The 18,751-nt window shown below is 41.0% G+C and overlaps 1 protein-coding gene across 1 annotated transcript in view; it reads left to right on the top strand.

Moving 5' to 3' along the window:
* Positions 1-18,751, top strand: part of LOC133659821 (Krueppel-like factor 7) — a 145,312-nt gene that overhangs the window by 81,374 nt on the left and 45,187 nt on the right. The window lies entirely within an intron of this gene.

Here is an 18,751-nt window from a genome sequence, read left to right as displayed (position 1 = left end):
TTTCAGCTTGTTCACGTAAGCGACAGCAAGGCGTACTAGCTCAGCAGCCACACATCTTACACTGACGGTACCAATACCCAGAATCCCATGCAGCACTAACTCTTCCGTACTAGGTCAGCAGCCACACATCTTACACTGACGGTACCAATACCCAGAATCCCATGCAGCACTAACTCTTCCGTACTAGGTCAGCAGCCACACATCTTACACTGACGGTACCAATACCCAGAATCCCATGCAGCACTAACTCTTCCGCTCAACCAACGCACGGAGAGGGGGGGGGTTGATGTGTGGGGGGATTTGGTGGTAGCGGGGGTGTATAATGTAGACCGGAAGAGTTAGGGCTGCATGGGATTCTGGGTAATGGTTGTGTTGTGTTTAGGTTGTGTTACGGTGGGATGTTCTCCAGAAATGTGTTTTTCATTCTTTTTTGGTGTGGGTTCACAGTGTGGCGCATATTTGTAACGTAACAATGTTAAAGTTGTTTGATACGGCTACCGTCAGTGTAAGCTGTGTGGCTGATGAGTAAGTATGCTTTGCTGTCTCCTGTGTGTGCAAGTAATAACAACATGTGGCTGGGCTGGCACGCTGTATGTAAATGCTAGTGGACAATTACTGTAGTGCAGTTAGGGTACGCCCTTTATTTAGTAATTAGAGTGTAAATAGGATAATTTTTTCCCTGGGAGTAATCTATGAGAGACACTGAGATCCATAAATCTCCTGGGAAAATCGGGGGGGTCGGCATGTATGTAGCTGAGCCGCATCAGAGTGGTCAAGGAGCCGTATGCGGCTCCGGAGCCGCGGGTTGCCGACCCCTGGGCTAGGCCATAATAATAATAATAATAATAATGGATTAGATTTTATATCGCGCTTTTCTATTGTTAGATACTCAAAGCGCTCACAGAGAAGTGGGAACCCATCATTCATTCACGCCTGGTGGTGGTAAGCTACATTTGTAACCACAGCTGCCCTGGGGTAGACTGACGGAAGCGAGGCTGCAAGTTTGCGCCTACGGCCCCTCCGACCACCACCTATCATTCATCATTCATTCACCAGTGTGAGCGGCACCGGGGGCAAAGGTGAAGTGTCCTGCCCAAAGACACAACGGCAGCGACTTGGATGTCCACAGGCGGGGAGCGAACCCGCAACCCTCAGGTTTCTGGCACGGCCGCTCAACCCACCACGCCATACCGACCCATATGGCTGAAAACTGTATCGCGGTGTAAAGTTTAAAGTTAAAGTCCCAACGATAGTCACACACACACTAGGTGTGGTGAAATTACCCTCTGCATTTGACCCATCACCCTTGTTCCACCCCCTGGGAGGTGAGGGGAGCAGTGAGCAGCAGCGGTGGCCCCGCTCGGGAATAATTGAGGTGATTTAACCCCCCAATTCCAACCCTTGATGCTGAGTGCCCATTTTTATAGTCTTTGGTATGACTCGGCCAGGGTTTGAACTCACGACCTTCCAGTCTCACTAACTCTAACCACAAAACCACTGAGCTGGTTGTAAGTAAGTAAGTGTTTTATATCGGTCGATTATCAATGATTATTGATATTTTTTTGAGACCTTTCAAAAAAAAAAGGATACAAATATATTACCGGTAAATGTAAACATTTGTATTTAGAATGTAACCCTTCCTTGATTATAATTAGAGATGTCCGATAATATCGGCCGATAAATGCTTTAAAATGCAATACCGTAAATTATCGGTATCGGTTTCAAAAAGTAAAATTTATGACTTTTTAAAACGCCGCTGTGTACACGGACGTAGGGAGTTGAACAGAGCGCCAATAAACCTTAAAGGCACTGCCTTTGTGTGCCGGTCCAATCACATAATACCTACGGCTTTTCACACACACAAGTGAATGCAAACACATACTTGGTCAACAGCCATACAGGTCACACTGAGGGTGGCCGTATAAACAACAAATATGCGCCACACTGTGAACCCACACCAAACAAGAATGACAAACACATTTCGGGAGAACATGCGCACCGTAACACAACATAAACACAACAGAACAAATACCCAGAACCCCTTGCAGCACTAACTCTTCCGGGACGCTACAATATACACTGCCTGGTTAAGAATATAACTAGGCAGTAGTGACCATGTTATGAAAATGTATTGCACTGTTTTTTGTTGCAGTTTATTTCAGTATTGTTATTGTTTTCATCCATCAAGGCAGGAAGCAAAAGAAATGTCAACACAAGCATGGAGAACACTCAATGTAGACACGAGCCTAAAATCACTAAATAACCTCTTAAAAATAAGGAATAGGTAAGAAATGCTTAATAGAGTGTAAGACAAGCATGCAAAGTGTGAGCATGTAAACACAGAGAAACCTGAGAAAAAGCTATTTTTAGCAGGTTCATTGCCAGGAAGTGATATGGTCTGTGTTACATTTAATTTGGTCAGTTGTTCATATTTAGGTATGGAAAGAAATGTATGTTCTGCAGTAATTATTATTTAAACTACATGTAAACTAACATTATTTTTAGGGATGTCCGATAATGGCTTTTTGCCGATATCCGATATTCTGATATTGTCCAACTCTTTAATTACCGATACCGATATCAACCGATACCGATATCAACCGATATATGCAGTCGTGGAATTAACACATTATTATGCCTAATTTGGACAACCAGGTATGGTGAGGATAAGGTACTTTTTTAAAAAATTAGTAAAATAAGATAAATAAATTAAAAACATTTTCTTGAATAAAAAAGAAAGTACAACAATATAAAAATAGTTACATAGAAACTAGTAATGAATGAAAATGAGTCAAATTAACTGTTAAAGGTTAGTACTATTAGTGGAGCAGCAGCACGCACAATCATGTGTGCTTACGGACTGTATCCCTTGCAGACTGTATTGATATATAGTGATATATAATGTAGGAAGCAGAATATTAATAACAGAAAGAAACAACCCTTTTGTGTGAATGAGTGTAAATGGGGGAGGGAGGTTTTTTGGGTTGGTGCACTAATTGTAAGTGTATCTTCTGTTTTTTATGTTGATTTAATAAAAAAAAACAAAAAAAAAACGATACCGATAATAAAAAAAACGATACCGATAATTTCCGATATTACATTTTAACGCATATATCGGACATCTCTAATTATTTTAGAGGAGCACGTTTATTATATTTTGTCATTTATTTTTATTTATACAGTGCTGCACTTTGGTTCCTACCTGTTGTTTCCGTATACCGTATTTCCTTGAATTGGCGCAGGGAATATAGTATTCGCACGTCTAGAATTACTGCCGGGTCAAACTCGTTTCTCAAAATAATTAACGCATGCTTGGCCTTATCGCCGGTTTATTATTGGAGCTGGATCAAATTTCGTTTCGCAAAATATTAATTTTATTATCGCATGTCTATAATTTTCACCGGGTCAAACTCGTTTCGCAAAATATTTAGCATATGTCTAGAACTTACACCGGGTCAAATTCGTTACGTCACGAGTGACGCATCTGTCCTCATTTTCAAAATGGAGGAAGCTGCTTTCAGTAGTTTACAATCGCACAAAGGAAAAAAGATAAAGAGCTTTTCAGTAGGATTTAAGGTCCAAGCTATTGAATACCGGTACAGTATGCTAAAGAGAACAGTAAGCAGCTATGTTTTATTAATATACCGTAGCTGCGTGTGTCAAATACTGTATAAGTCATTAAATGACTCCCGCCTCCTGGTGGTAGAGGGCGCTGCCGCGCTAGTGATCCTTCTTGCGACTTCCGGTACTGCAGAAGAAGTGAACACACGCAGCAAGAGATTTTTTTTCTTCTAACATGGAGGATTACATACCGGTATCTAAAATAAAACAGTTTTCTAAACTGGACTTTCAATCGAAGCAGGAGGTAACAATTAAAGGAATATCTCAATCGAGAAAGAGACTTTTAAAACGGAAAAAAGAAAATAATGAAGACTTCTATAAACAAGTTATCGATGCTTTTGGTCAGAAGGAGCTGCAAATGGACTCCATTTATAAGTACAGGTAAGACCATAATAACGTTTTTTTTTAATTAAATGTGCTTTTCATGATGGTATGCTTACATCACACTCAAAGCGCACGCCTAAGTTTTATGGATTCCTTTTGGTAAACGCCGGAGTGAGAAGAGGTTTTAAAATAATTACCGCATGCACGGCCATCCCGCCGGTTTCCGGTAAACACAGGAGTGACAGGAGGTTTTAAATTAATTAACGCCCCTGCGGCTATTCAAGGAAATACGGTACCCAAATAGGGAGCGGAGGAGGGTTTTAAAAAAAACCCAAAAAAAACAGGTGAACACAGCTAAGGCCTACGATGTGACTTTTCTTGATTTATCCAGAATTTGTACCCTGCATTCCGCCCGAGTGCAGCTGGGATAGGTGCCAGCCCCTACAACCCAAGAGGGATAAGCGGTAGAAAAGACTCTAATTTTAAAACTAGAAATGCAGTCAATGACATGTGGAACATAATTGCCAGGAGACGGTGAAGTGTTACCTTCCGGTATTGCAAAATATAAAAAAAACGAAACGTTTTGGCCCTAAATGTACTTGTGGCCTCCTGCCACGAGTAAATGAATATATGGGAAACACTGGAAGGGAAAAAGCTGTTAAGATAAAAAAGTGACTTCTCTTTCCACGTGAACCCGGCCCTACAGTGACAAGGTTGTCGCCAAAAGGGAAGGGGGAGGGTCCTTTTTGCCATAACTCTTCCACTCCTCCATCTCAATCCCAAACCACTCAGACCACTGTCGGCGAGCTGTCCTCCATCTGAGTAACTGCTCGGTGATGGATGGATTGACCCGGATAGGCCGCCTGCCATTCCCTGCTTTATTTCCGGCCTCTCATCCCCTCAGCGCCTCGCAGGTCTAGGTCAGCGACTGGCCACGGTTTTTTTGCGCGTGCTGTAATCATCTTGAAACTACAAATATGTTGCAGACATAACAGTTTATTGGAGGCAGGTCATGGCATGTCGCCGCGTGTCAGGGCAACAGCGAGCGTCGCTCGGACGTCCGAGGAACGAAATACGACTCGCATTGGCGCTAATTTATTTGGCCCCTTGCCATCATCTCCAGCCGTCGTTCCACACTCTAATCTGCCGTGTGTTTTTAACGGCGGCTTGTCAGTTCGATAATGTGACGTCATAGCGGCATGACCCTACAGGCTTTTTGTGGCCCTAGACGAGATTTTGTTTGTGGCTTTAATATTACTTGTGTAACAGACTAGGCGTTAGGCCTGACTGCAGTCTAGTGAGTTTTCTTCGAAGTTTGCAGCCTGTAAAGGTGACTACCGTATTTTTCGGAGTATAAGTCGCACCGGCCGAAAATGCATAATAACGAAGGAAAAAAACATATACACTACCATTCAAAAGTTTGGGGTCACCCAAACAATTTTGTGGAATAGCCTTCATTTCTAAGAACAAGAATAGACTGTCAAGTTTCAGATGAAAGTTCTCTTTTTCTGGCCATTTTGAGCGTTTACTTGACCCCACAAATGTGATGCTCCAGAAACTCAATCTGCTCAAAGGACGGTCAGTTTTGTAGCTTCTGTAACGAGCTAAACTGCTTTCAGATGTGTGAACATGATTGCACAAGGGTTTTCTAATCATCAATTAGCCTTCTGAGCCAATGAGCAAACACATTGTACCATTAGAACACTGGAGTGATAGTTGCTGGAAATGGGCCTCTATACACCTATGTAGATATTGCAGCAAAAACCAGACATTTGCAGCTAGAATAGTCATTTACCACATTAGCAATGTATAGAGTGTATTTCTTTCAAGTTAAGACTAGTTTAAAGTTATCTTCATTGAAAAGTACAGTGCTTTTCCTTAAAAAATAAGGACATTTCAATGTGACCCCAAACTTTTGAACGGTAGTGTATAAGTCGCACTGGAGTATAAGTCGCATTTTTGGGGGAAATGTATTTGATAAAACCCAACACCAAGAATAGACATTTGAAAGGCAATTTAAAATAAATAAAGAATAGTGAACAACAGGCTGAATAAGTGTACGTTATATGAGGCATAAATAACCAACTGAGAACGTGCCTGGTATGTTAACGTAACATATTATGGTAAGAGTCATTCAAATAACTATAACATATAGAACATGCTATACGTTTACCAAACAATCTGTCACTCCTAATCGCTAAATCCCATGAAATCTTATACGTCTAGTCTCTTACGTGAATGAGCTAAATAATATTATTTGATATTTTACGGTAATGTGTTAATAATTTCACACATAAGTCGCTCCTGAGTATAAGTCGCACCCCCGGCCAAACTATGAAAAAAACTGCGATTTATAGTCCGAAGAATACGGTATGTACTAGGGTTGTACTGGTATTAGTATAGTACCGCGATACTAATGAATAGAGATGTCCGATAATATCGGACTGCCGATATTATCGGCCGATAAATGCTTTCAAATGTAATATCGGAAATTATCGGTTTCAAAATTATCAGTATCGGTTTCAAAAAGTAAAATGTATGACTTTTTAAAACGCCGCTGTGTACACGGACGTAGGGAGAAGTACAGAGCGCCAATAAACCTTAAAGGCACTGCCTTTGCGCGTCGGCCCAGTCACATAATATTTACGGCTTTTCACACACACAAGTGAATGCCATGCATACTTGGTCAACAGCCACACTGAGGGTGGCCGTATAAACAACTTTAACACTGTTACAAATATGCGCCACACTGTGACTCCACACCAAACAAGAATGACAAACACATTTCGGGAGAACATCCGCACCGTAACACAACATAAACACAACAGAACAAATACCCAGAACCCCTTGCAGCACTAACTCTTCCGGGACGCTACAATATACACCCCCCCTACCCCCCAACCCTGCCCACCTCAACCTCCTCATGCTCTCTCAGGGAGAGCATGTCCCAAATTCCAGGCTGCTGTTTTGAGGCATGTTAAAAAAAAAAAAGCACTTTGTGACTTCAATAATAAATATGGCAGTGCCATGTTGGCATTTTTTTTCCTTAACTTGAGTTGATTTATTTTTGGAAAACCCTGTTACGTTGTTTAATGCATCCAGCGGGGCATTACAACAAAATTAGGCATAATAATGTGTTAATTCCACGACTGTATATATCGGTATCGGTAATTAAGAGTTGGACAATATCGGATATCGGCAAAAAAGCCATTATCGGACATCTCTACTAATGAATCATATTCGGTACTATACCGCCTCTGAAAAGTACCGGTCCGCCGCACCCCCCGTCGTCGTCACGTCGTGTCATTGCTGGTTTAAAAGCAGAGGAGCATGTTCGGCAGCGCACAATCACAGAGTACTTACAAGCAGACACAGTGTGTAGACAGAAAAGGGAGAACAGACACATTTTGGCTTAAAAACTAACGATAAAGATGGAGCTATAACACTGAAACACCCTCAGGAAGAGGTGCTTTAAGACATGGCTATCTAGCTAGCAGCTAAAGTCCAGCCCCATTCTGCTGTGTTTTAGCTACTTCTAAATCACTAATCTTCGCCTCCATGGCGACAAATAAAGTAAGTTTCTTACAAGTATCATCCCTGCAGGACGAGGAATAGCTAAACATGCTTCACTACACACCGTAGCTCACCGGCGTCAAAATGTAAACAAACGCCATTTGTGGATCTACACCTGACATCCACTGTAATGATACCAAGTACAGGAGCGTATCTAGTCGATACTACTATGATTACCGTATTATTCGGAGTATAAGTCGCTCCGGAGTATAAGTCGCACCGGCCGAAAATGCATAATAAAGAAGGAAAAAAACATATATAAGTCGCTCTGGAGTATAAGTCGCATTTTTTGGGGAAATTTATTTGATAAAACCCATATATACATATATATATATACATATATAAATATATATATATATATATATATATATATATATATATATATATATATATATATATATATATATTTATATATATATATATATATAAATATATATATATTTATATATATATATATATATATATATATATACATATATATACATATATATATATATATATATGGAGACATATATATATATATATATATATATATATATATGTATATATATTTTTTTAATATATATATATATGTATATATGGAGACATGCTATAATAACTTGAAGTAAATAATGAAGATTAAAAAACAATTACAAACAAAAAATCAAAAAAATCAATAAATTAACTAAAAGCAGTCTTTTTTTCTCAATCTGTCGACTTTTTTCTCAAAAAATTGGGATTCATTTCTCATATTCTTTCTGTTTCTGTAATATTGCAATATTTTCCTGTACAATTATTACTTTTTAATGCAAAATAGTGACATTTGTCATATAAAATGTTGACTTATCGCAACATTGGCAATTTTTTTGTTGTTCTTGTAAAAAAGTGAATTTTTTTTGAGTAAAATTATGAATTGTTGTCATCATTTTGTGTGACTCAAAGCCCTAGGGGTTCGCGGGGGTACTGCAGGCGGGTCGTGAAATTTAAACTTGTTTAGACTATATTTTGTTTACCATTAAAACAGTATATCGTTACATCCCTAATTGCAAACTGCTCTCGTTGAACAGAGTGGAAGATTTATGTATTTTACTTTCATCCAATTAAACAATAACGTGATAATAATGGCAACCCTGATCATTTTGGTCCACAATAACTGTGATATAAAATGTTCCTATTGTTACATCCCTTGTAGTGACAAACGCTCAAAGTGCTGTGGCCCTTGAAAGTCAAACGACTCAATGGGCCAATAATGGAGCATTACAGGTCAATCATTTGTGGGGGGTGCAACTATTTAACTTGCTACATTTATGGCTCTAAACGAAATCTACTTCACTACGCTGGCTAAGTGTGTGATTGTCTGTGTGATGCATGCCACAGGTGCTCGTGTCAGCCGCGATAAAAAAAAAAAAAAAAAAGGGCCACGAACATGCTATCATTGATTTCCTTGTGAAGTGTATTTGCCGCCTCAGTGGGCAAATGTTACGTCAAGTGGGTGGGCCAGGAAAGACCAGTTATGTCCACGCGGCGCCGATTCCTTGCAAAGGTCAGGTTTTAGTACGAAGCACAAGCACGTTAACTAGGCGTATTAACGAGGACTGTCAAAATTAACGCTTTTGACGCGGCTCAATTCATCATCATCATCGTTATGATATTAACACACCTGCAATACGGAATGACTAAAAAATCCCTGAAATATTTCTGCATTTTTCGGGCAGTTTGTCCGAGTAGTGTTGGCGTCGGGCGGTCGATGTGATATTGACTATATTAAGTCAATACGGAAGACGCTAAACAGCGCGTTGACCATCTCGGTGGAACATTTGGGTGCGGAAAAACATGACGGCGCAGTCGACTGACATGAGGTGTTATGCACACGATGCACTATGGATGTAACGATAAATGGTATAATGATAAACTGCGGTAAAACTCCCCACGGTTAGTAGTGTCGTTTTAAGTTGAATGATTTACTCAATGCACTGCAAAAAGTCAGTGTTCAAAAACAAGAGAAAAAAATACAAAAATGAGGGGTATTTTATTTGAACTAAGCAAAATTATCTGCCAATAGAACAAGAAAATTCGTCTTGTCAAGATTTTCCAAAACAATTCAAATTAGCTAACCTCAATGAACCCAAAAATAGCTTAAAAGAAGTATATTCTCACTAATAACAAGTGCACTTTTCTTAGTAGAAAAAAAAGGAGACCTTTTTGCTCAATATGTTGAAAAATATTCCTAAATTAACGGGGGTATGTGGGCTTGTATTAAGCCTCAGGGAGTTGAACGCCCCTGCCTTACATAGTTCCGGGTCACCCTTGGGCAAGGTGTAGCACCCGAATGCCCCCCCCATCAGGGTTACGATACCCCCCATGAACTACACTAAAAGAGGATGCGTTACCCGGCCCGGAGGAAGCCCGGGGCCCTCCTCCGGAGCTAGGCCCGGAGGTAGGGCTCGTCAGCGAGCGCCTGGTGGCCGGGCTTGCCACGGAGCCCGGCCGGGCACAGCCCGAAGAAGCTACGTGGACACGCCATCTTCTCTGCCACGTGGGCCCACCACCCGCGGTCGGAACCAGTGGGGTCGGGTGCGCTGCCAAGTGGATGGCGGTGAAAGTGGAGGCTCCGGACGGACCAATTCGGGGCAGCAGAGGCTGACTTTCGGGACGTGGAACGTCTCTACGCTGGTGGGGAAGGAGCCTGAGCTGGTGCGAGAGGTGGAGCGCTACCGGTTGGATCTGGTGGGGCTTACCTCTACGCATAGCAAGGGCTCTGAAACCACACTCCTGGACAAGGGATGGACCTTGTTCACTTCTGGAGTTGCTCAGGGTGTGAGGGCACAGGCGGGTGTGGGGATACTCACGAGTCCCCGGCTGAGTGCCTGTACGTTGGAGTTCACCCCAGTGGACAAGAGGGTCGCCTCCCTTCGCCTTAGGGTTGGAGGGGGGAAAACTCTGACTGTTGTTTGTGCATACGCACCAAACAGGAGTTCAGAGTATTCAGCCTTCTTGGATACCTTGCATGGGGTCCTGTATGGGGCGCCGGCAGGGGATTCCATAGTCTTGCTGGGGGACTTCAACGCGCACGTGGGCAATGACAGTGATACTTGGACTGGCGTGATTGGGAGGAACGGTCTCCCTGATCTGAACCTGAGTGGTGGATTGTTATTGGACTTCTGTGCTAGTCACGGACTTGCGATAACAAACACCATGTTCAAGCATAAGGATGCTCATAGGTGTACCTGGTACCAGAGCACCCTAGGCCAAAGATCAATGATCGATTTTGTAATCGTATCAGCTGATCTGAGGCCGTATGTTTTGGACACTCGGGTGAAGAGAGGGGCTGAACTGTCAACTGATCACCATCTGGTGGTGAGTTGGGTTAGATGGCGGGGGAAACCTCTGGACAGACCTGGCAAACCCAAGCGTGTAGTGCGGGTGAACTGGGAACGTTTGGAGGAGTCCTCTGTCCGGAAGGACTTCAACTCACACCTCCGGCGGGACTTCTCTGCCATCCCTGTGGAGGTTGGGGACATTGAACAGGAATGGGCAATGTTCAAAGCCTCTATTGCTAAAGCTGCAGATGCGAGCTGTGGCCAGAAGGTCTTAGGTGCCTCAAGGGGCGGTAACCCTCGAACACCCTGGTGGACAGTGGTGGTCAGGGAAGCCGTCCGACTGAAGAAGGAGTCCTACCGGGGTATGTTATCCCAGGGGACTCCGGAGGCAGTTGCAAGGTACCGGCGGGCCCGAAGGGCAGCGGCCGTGGCTGTGGACGAGGCTAAGCAGAGGGTGTGGGAGCAGTTCGGGGAATCCATGGAGAAGGACTATCGGGCGGCACCAAAGCTGTTCTGGAAGACCATACGGCACCTCAGGAGGGGGAAGCAGGGAACCATCCAAGCTGTGTACGGCAAGGATGGGACTTTGCTGACTTCAAGTGAGGAAGTCGTGGGGCGTTGGAAAGAGCACTTTGAGGAACTCCTGAACCCAAATACATCAGACACACCCTCCCTGATAGGAGCAGGGCCTGAGGATGATGGGGGATCGACGTTGATCTCTCGGAGTGAAGTCACTGAGGTAGTTAGACAACTCCACAGTGGCAAAGCTCCGGGGGTTGACGAGATCCGTCCAGAAATGCTGAAGGCTCTGGGTGTTGATGGGCTGTCTTGGTTGATACGCCTTTTCAACATTGCGTGGAAGTCTGGGACAGTGCCGAGGGAGTGGCAGACTGGGGTGGTGGTTCCCCTTTTCAAAAAGGGGGACCAGAGGGTGTGTGCTAATTACAGGGGTATCACACTACTCAGCCTCCCTGGGAAAGTTTACGCCAAGGTACTGGAAAGGAGGGTCCGGCCGATAGTCGAACCTCAGATTCAAGAGGAGCAATGTGGATTCCGTCCTGGTCGTGGAACAACTGACCAACTCTTTACGCTTGCGGGAATCCTGGAGAGGGCCTGGGAGTATGCCTATCCAGTCTACATGTGTTTTGTGGATTTGGAGAAGGCGTATGACCGCGTCCCTCGGGAGATCTTGTGGGAGGTGCTGAGGGAGTACGGAGTGAGGGGAACCCTGTTGAGGGCCATCCAATCTCTGTACAACCAAAGCGAGAGTTGTGTCCGGGTGCTTGGATGTAAGTCGGATCCGTTTCCAGTGGGGGTTGGTCTCCGCCAGGGCTGCGCTCTGTCACCTATCCTGTTTGTGATTTTCATGGACAGGATTTCTAGGCGGAGTCGTGGCCATGGCGGAGAGGGTATACGTCTCGGGGGGCTAAAGGTTGCGTCACTGCTGTTTGCAGATGATGTGGTCCTGATGGCACCTTCGGTTCGTGACCTTCAGCTCTCACTGGATCGGTTCGCAGCCGAGTGTTCAGCGGCTGGAATGAGGATCAGCATCTCCAAATCTGAGGCCATGGTTCTCAGCAGGAAACCGATGGTTTGTACAGTCCGGGTAGGGGACAGGACTCTGTCCCAGGTGGAGGAGTTTAAGTATCTCGGGGTCTTGTTCACGAGTGAGGGAAAGATGGAGAAGGAAATCAGCCGGAGAATCGGAGCAGCTGGGGCAGTATTGCAGTCTCTCTGCCGCACTGTTGTGACGAAACGGGAGCTGAGCCAGAAGGCAAAGCTCTCGGTCTACCGAGCTATCTACATTCCTACTCTCACCTATGGTCATGAAGTGTGGGTAATGACCGAAAGAATAAGATCGCGGATACAAGCGGCCGAAATGAGTTTCCTCAGAAGGGTGGCTGGCATCTCCCTTAGAGATAGGGTGAGAAGTGCAGTCACCCGAGAGAGACTCGGAGTAGAGCCGCTGCTCCTTCGCTTGGAAAGGAGCCAGCTTAGGTGGTTCGGGCATCTCGTGCGGATGCCTCACGAGCGTCTCCCTAGGGAGGTCCTCGTTGCACGTCCCACTGGGAGGAGGCCCCGCGGCAGACCAAGGACCAGATGGGGGGATTACATCTCCTCTCTGGCCTGGGAACGCTTCGGGATTCCCCAGGAGGAAGTCGCAAATGTTGCTCTGGAGAGGGAAGTCTGGGGGTCTTTGCTGGAGCTGCTGTCCCCGCGACCCGATTCCGGATAAGCGGTTGAAGATGGATGGATGGATAGTGCCATTATCTTGACATAACATTTTTTTTTTCATGCTTGAAGTAAGAAGTTATTACTTTAAAAAAGTAGTTTTATACTTGTGAGTGTTGATGACACAGCTTTGCAACACTTGATATTCTAGTTTCAAGCATGTTTTACTCAATATAGGTCATCAAATCTCAGCAACAAGCTGTAATATCTTACTGAGATCATTTAGGACCAAAACCCTTAAAACAAGTAAAACACTCTAACATGAAATCTGCTTAGTGAGAAGAATTATCTTATAAGACAGAAAATAAGCAAATATCACCCTTATTTGAGATATTTAGTCTTACTTAGATTTCAGTTTTTGCTGTGTGCTCATTTATGGGAGAAGCTAGATGTGATTAACCCTTGTGTGGTGTTCGGGTCTGTGGGACCCGTTTTAATTTTTTATCAAAAGAAAAATGATACAATTAATTTTTCAAACTTAGACTCACTGACTTTGGCTCATTTTCTGTGAAGAACATATATCAGAATACATATTTACTGACCACACACCATACACCCCCCCTACACATTTCTATTACATATAAGATGTCCTGGTCCACTGGACCCGGGACTAATAGCATACTTGCCAACCTTGGGGGTGGGGGAGGGGGGCGCCGTGGTCGGGGGCGTGGTTGGGGCGTGGCTAAGGGCGTGGTAGAGAGGAGAGTATATTTACAGCTAGAATTCACCAAATCAAGTATTTCTTATACACAACCGTTCAAAAGTTTGGGGTCACCCAAACAATTTTGTGGAATAGCCTTCATTTCTAAGAACAAGAATAGACTGTCGAGTTTCAGATGAAAGTTCTGTTTTTCTGGCCATTTTGAGCGTTTAATTGACCCCACAAATGTGATGCTCCAGAAACTCAATCTGCTCAAATGAAGGTCCGTTTTGTAGCTTCTGTAACGAGCTAAACTGTTTTCAGATGTGTGAACATGATTGCACAAGGGTTTTCTAATCATCAATTAGCCTTCTGAGCCAATGAGCAAACACATTGTACCATTAGAACACTGGAGTGATAGTTGCTGGAAATGGGCCTCTATACACCTATGTAGATATTGCAGCAAAAACCAGACATTTGCAGCTAGAATAGTCATTTACCACATTAGCAATGTATAGAGTGTATTTCTTTAAAGTTAAGACTAGTTTAAAGTTATCTTTTTTGAAAAGTACAGTGCTTTTCCTTTAAAAATAAGGACATTTCAATGTGACCCCAAACTTTTGAACGGTAGTGTATATATATAATATATATATATATATATATATATATATATATATATATATATATATATATATATATATATATATATATATATATGTATGAAATACTTGACTTTCAGTGAATTCTAGCTATATATATTTATTTTTTTAATTTGTTATTTTATTATACATATAAATAAAAGACATACTTGAATTTCAGTGTTCTGCAGGCTATCCAGTAGGTGGCAGTATTGTCCTGTTTAAGAGTGTCACAACATTGCTGTTTACGGCAGACGAACTGCTTTACGGTAGACTAAACGTGACTGCTGTTGTTGTGTGTTACCGCGCTGGGAGGACGTTAATGAAACTGCCTAACAATAAACCCACATAAGAAACCAAGAACTCTCTCTCCTTGTTGTGCACTCTACTCTCTAAAAGCCGTAGATGTTATGACGTCATTGGGCAGGCAAGCTGCTGGGAAAGCGGACGTGAGAACGGCTGTCCCCACTCAGGTCCGCATTGAGCTGGAGGGGGCGTGGCCTGAATACCGGGAGTTTGTCGGGAGAAAATCTCTGTCGGGAGAGGCGCTGAATACCGGGATTCTCCCGCTAAAAACGGGAGGGTTGGCAAGTATGCTAATAGAAGTGTGGAAATTGATGTTCCGAGTACCACACACACACACACACACACACACACACAGCAGGCCTAGACAGGAGGAGGACAGAGTGTAGGTACACAGAACATCAGAGGGTCAAATGTGCGAGAAAATGAGAGCAGACAGTGTTGACAAACAATGTTGCAACCTTGTGTGGGAACCGCAGGTGCAGAAATACAGAAGAAGAATCCCTGTGGGACGCAGAAACTGAATACTGAACAGATGTTTATTGGGATAAGGTAAACATCTGTTCAGTATTTTAACATAAAAGTGTTTAATTGTGAGGCATTAAAAGCCACAAAATGCAACGGGTCCTTCAGACCCACAAACGCTGGCTGAGTAACAACAATAATCAGGGTTAATCAGATTGTTCAATGTTTTGAATTTGGATTAATCATAATTAATCACAGGTTATTTCTCGCTTGTAGGGCTGCACGATTTTAAGAGAAAAAACGTAATTGCGATTTTTCTCTCCAAAATTGCGATTAGTTTTGCTATTTTTATATTTTACACATAATGCATACAAATGCGAAAATAACGAGTGAAGGAAGAAGACATGTTACTTCAGACTGTCAATCAACATTTTGTCTCAAGGTGCCACATATTAAAACAATATGCAACAATTTACTTTAAAAATAGTTGCCTTGATGCAGAGCATGCTTAGAGCTTTTGTCTACAAAACTTTTTCCACTGAGGGCCGCACACTGAAAAATCAAAGCAAGCGGGGGCCAATTTGATATTTTTTATTTTAAGAACCAATACAATATATGTATAAAAAATATACATTTAGGTCTCCACTCAGGCTTGATCCTGAGGACACCAAAGGGTTTTGGTAAAAAAAATAAAATGTGTCATTATTCAATGTTATTATTATTATTATTCAAGGCTTAAATCTCTAGATCAACATTAGCTATATCTGTCAATATAACATTTTCTAAAATTTAAGTTGTATGCTTTTTTTGTCAAAGAAAACCAATTTTTTTATAGAAAAAACACAAAATATGCAATATTTTCACCCAATAAAATGTTTAAGTGGAATATTTCAGATTATATAATAGTTGTAGCTTTAAAAAGGTCAATAAGTCATAACAACATTGATTTTAATTCATTATTATTTTTTGAGCAATGACACTTAAAAAAGAATCACACTAAAATGATTGGGGATCCATTAAAGTGTTAAAAAATAAATTATATATTTTTTCAACTTCAGATCTATCCGTCAATTATAAGTTTTATTGCTGTTTATTGCTATTTTGTTTGTTCGTTTTAGGCCCTTCTTTAAAAAAACAAACAAAAAAAACTTATGGCAAACACAAAATATGCAACATTTTACCCCAAAAATATCTCAAAGTGGAATATTTAATGTGACGTAAATGGAGCCTTGAATAGGTCAATAATTCATAATGACATTGATTTTGATTCATTAATTTTTTTTAAAGAAAGAAACTGTGTGTTGTTAGAGTCAGCATTGCAACATTTTCTCGTTAAATTTCACCTGTTTGCTCTTTTATACCACTTTTTATGTTTTGTATTATTTTAATCGTATTTTTAGATCCATGGATCATGCTCTTAAACTGAATAAATAACCAATAAAAACTATACAGTGTTAATGTCATGTAATCATAATATATAATAATACTAATAATAATGAAAGTAACCATTTAAAGGATATACACTTTTATTTCTCATTACTGTAGAATTGCTTACCATTGTACTGCAATTGGAAGGTAAATAACTTTGTTATCCTAAATAAGTAAACAAAGAAATACAATGGACTTTGTTCGTGAGCAAACATTTCACTTAAATAAATATTGAATATCTTAAAGTGCATTTTTTTCCCCAGTTGGAAAAACAAAGTCGGTTGTCTTTTTGTTTGTTGCCATCACATAATCACGGCAATCTCGCTCGTTTGTCTGTGTTGATGGGCTCATATTGCCCACCTGACATTTGTACTGTTATTTTTTTCCCTCTTCATTTTTGTTACTTTGCAGAACTTCTAGTGTGTCGCAAGGTTCTCAGTACGTGCTTCCTGTGTGTGTGTGTGTGTGTGTGTGTGTGTGTGTGTGTGTGTGTGTGTGTGTGCGTGTGTGTGTGTGCGTGTGTGTGTGTGTGTGTGTGTGTGTGTGTGTGTGCGTGTGTGTGTGTGTGTGTGTGTGTGTTCTTGTATTTCTACCCTTCTTGAGACACCAACAAGGAAAAGTACCTTCCATATGAAGACCGGTGAACAAGTTAGGACATAAATCATGGTCCCAATACGGAAAACCATTGCATCTAATAGAGAATGTCTCATTTGCACCCCTGGTGGTGAAATCTATCAAAATTAGGGTGGTCCCAAAAAGGAAGGATTTTTTCAAATTGACTGTGTGTCGGTTTTAAAAGTGCTCCCCCTCTGGCCAACATATGAAATAACAAGTGTGTGTAAAAATGTGTAGTGCTCCTCCTCTGCCCAACATATGAAATAACAAGTGTGTGTATGAAATTTAAATGCGCCCCCTTTGGCCAAAATATATATATAAAAAAAAAAAATAATAAAATAATTATATATATATATATATATATATATTTATATCCATCCATCCATTTTTTACCGCTTGTCCCTTTTGGGGTCGTGGGGGGGTGCTGGAGCCTATCTCATATATATATATATATATATATATATATATATATATATATATATATATATATATATATATATATATATATATATATATATATATATATATATATATATATATATATATATATATATATATATGGAGACATGCTGTAATAACTTGAAGTAAATAATGAAGATTAAAAAACAATTACAAACAAAAAATCAAAAAATAAATACATTAACTAAAAGCAGTCTTTTTTCAACAGTGTGTCGACTTTTTTCTCATAAAATTGGGAACAATTTCTCATATTCTTTCTGTTTCTGTAATATTGCAATATTTTCTCGTACAATTATTACTTTTCCATGTAAAATTATTACTTTTTAATGCACAATAGTGGCATTTGTCATGTAAAATTTTGACTTATCACAACATTGGCAATTTTCTTGTTGTTCTTGTAAAATAGTGACATTTTTTTTTGAGTAAAATTATGAATTTAGTCATAATTTTGCCAAGTAAAATTCCAATTATCGTTATAATATTGCCAACATTTCAAAGTTTTATTATACAATTGTGGCTTTTGTCGACTCTTTTCATAAAATTGCCAAAATGTTAAGCTTTTCTGGTAAAATTGCGACTGTTATTGATTAGAATTCCATTTTTTATCATAATATCGCACAAATGTGCAGTTTTTCTTGTACAATTTTGACTTGCGTTGAGTAAAATGACGACTTTTATTATAACACTGCCAAAATTCCAAGTTTTTTTTGTGAAATGGTGACCTTTTTTCTTGTGAAATTCCAACTCATTTTTCGCAACAAGCTTTTTTACATTTGCATCGCATGTATATAGTATTAATGTTGTAAATACAAATCTTTATATATCTAGAAAGGGTGGTCCTAAAGAGGGAGGCTTTTTTTTTTTTTTTGGAGGTCTCAAGAAGGTAACAAATACAAGAATGTGTGTGTGTTTGTGTGTATGTGTGTGTGCGTGTGTGTGTGTGTGTGTGTTTGTAAGCGAGAGGTCTTGCTCGTCACTCACGGAGACAAAGATTGTGAATGACCGTTGGAGGGCTTACTCTGTTAAATAAACAGGCTGGAGTGCTGAGAGCAATGCAGAGAGTGAGACCTCTTCCTCTTTCTCCCTGTTTGACTAATAAAACAAAGACGCAAACATAGCAGTTTATCGACGGCGGCAAAGTATTTCGACTTCAT

Source organism: Entelurus aequoreus, linkage group LG01, assembly GCF_033978785.1.
Source record: "Entelurus aequoreus isolate RoL-2023_Sb linkage group LG01, RoL_Eaeq_v1.1, whole genome shotgun sequence".
NCBI classification, from domain to species: Eukaryota; Metazoa; Chordata; class Actinopteri; order Syngnathiformes; family Syngnathidae; genus Entelurus; species Entelurus aequoreus.
The sequence above is the reverse complement of the archived record's forward strand: the minus strand, read 5'-3'. Positions and strand labels throughout refer to the sequence as shown.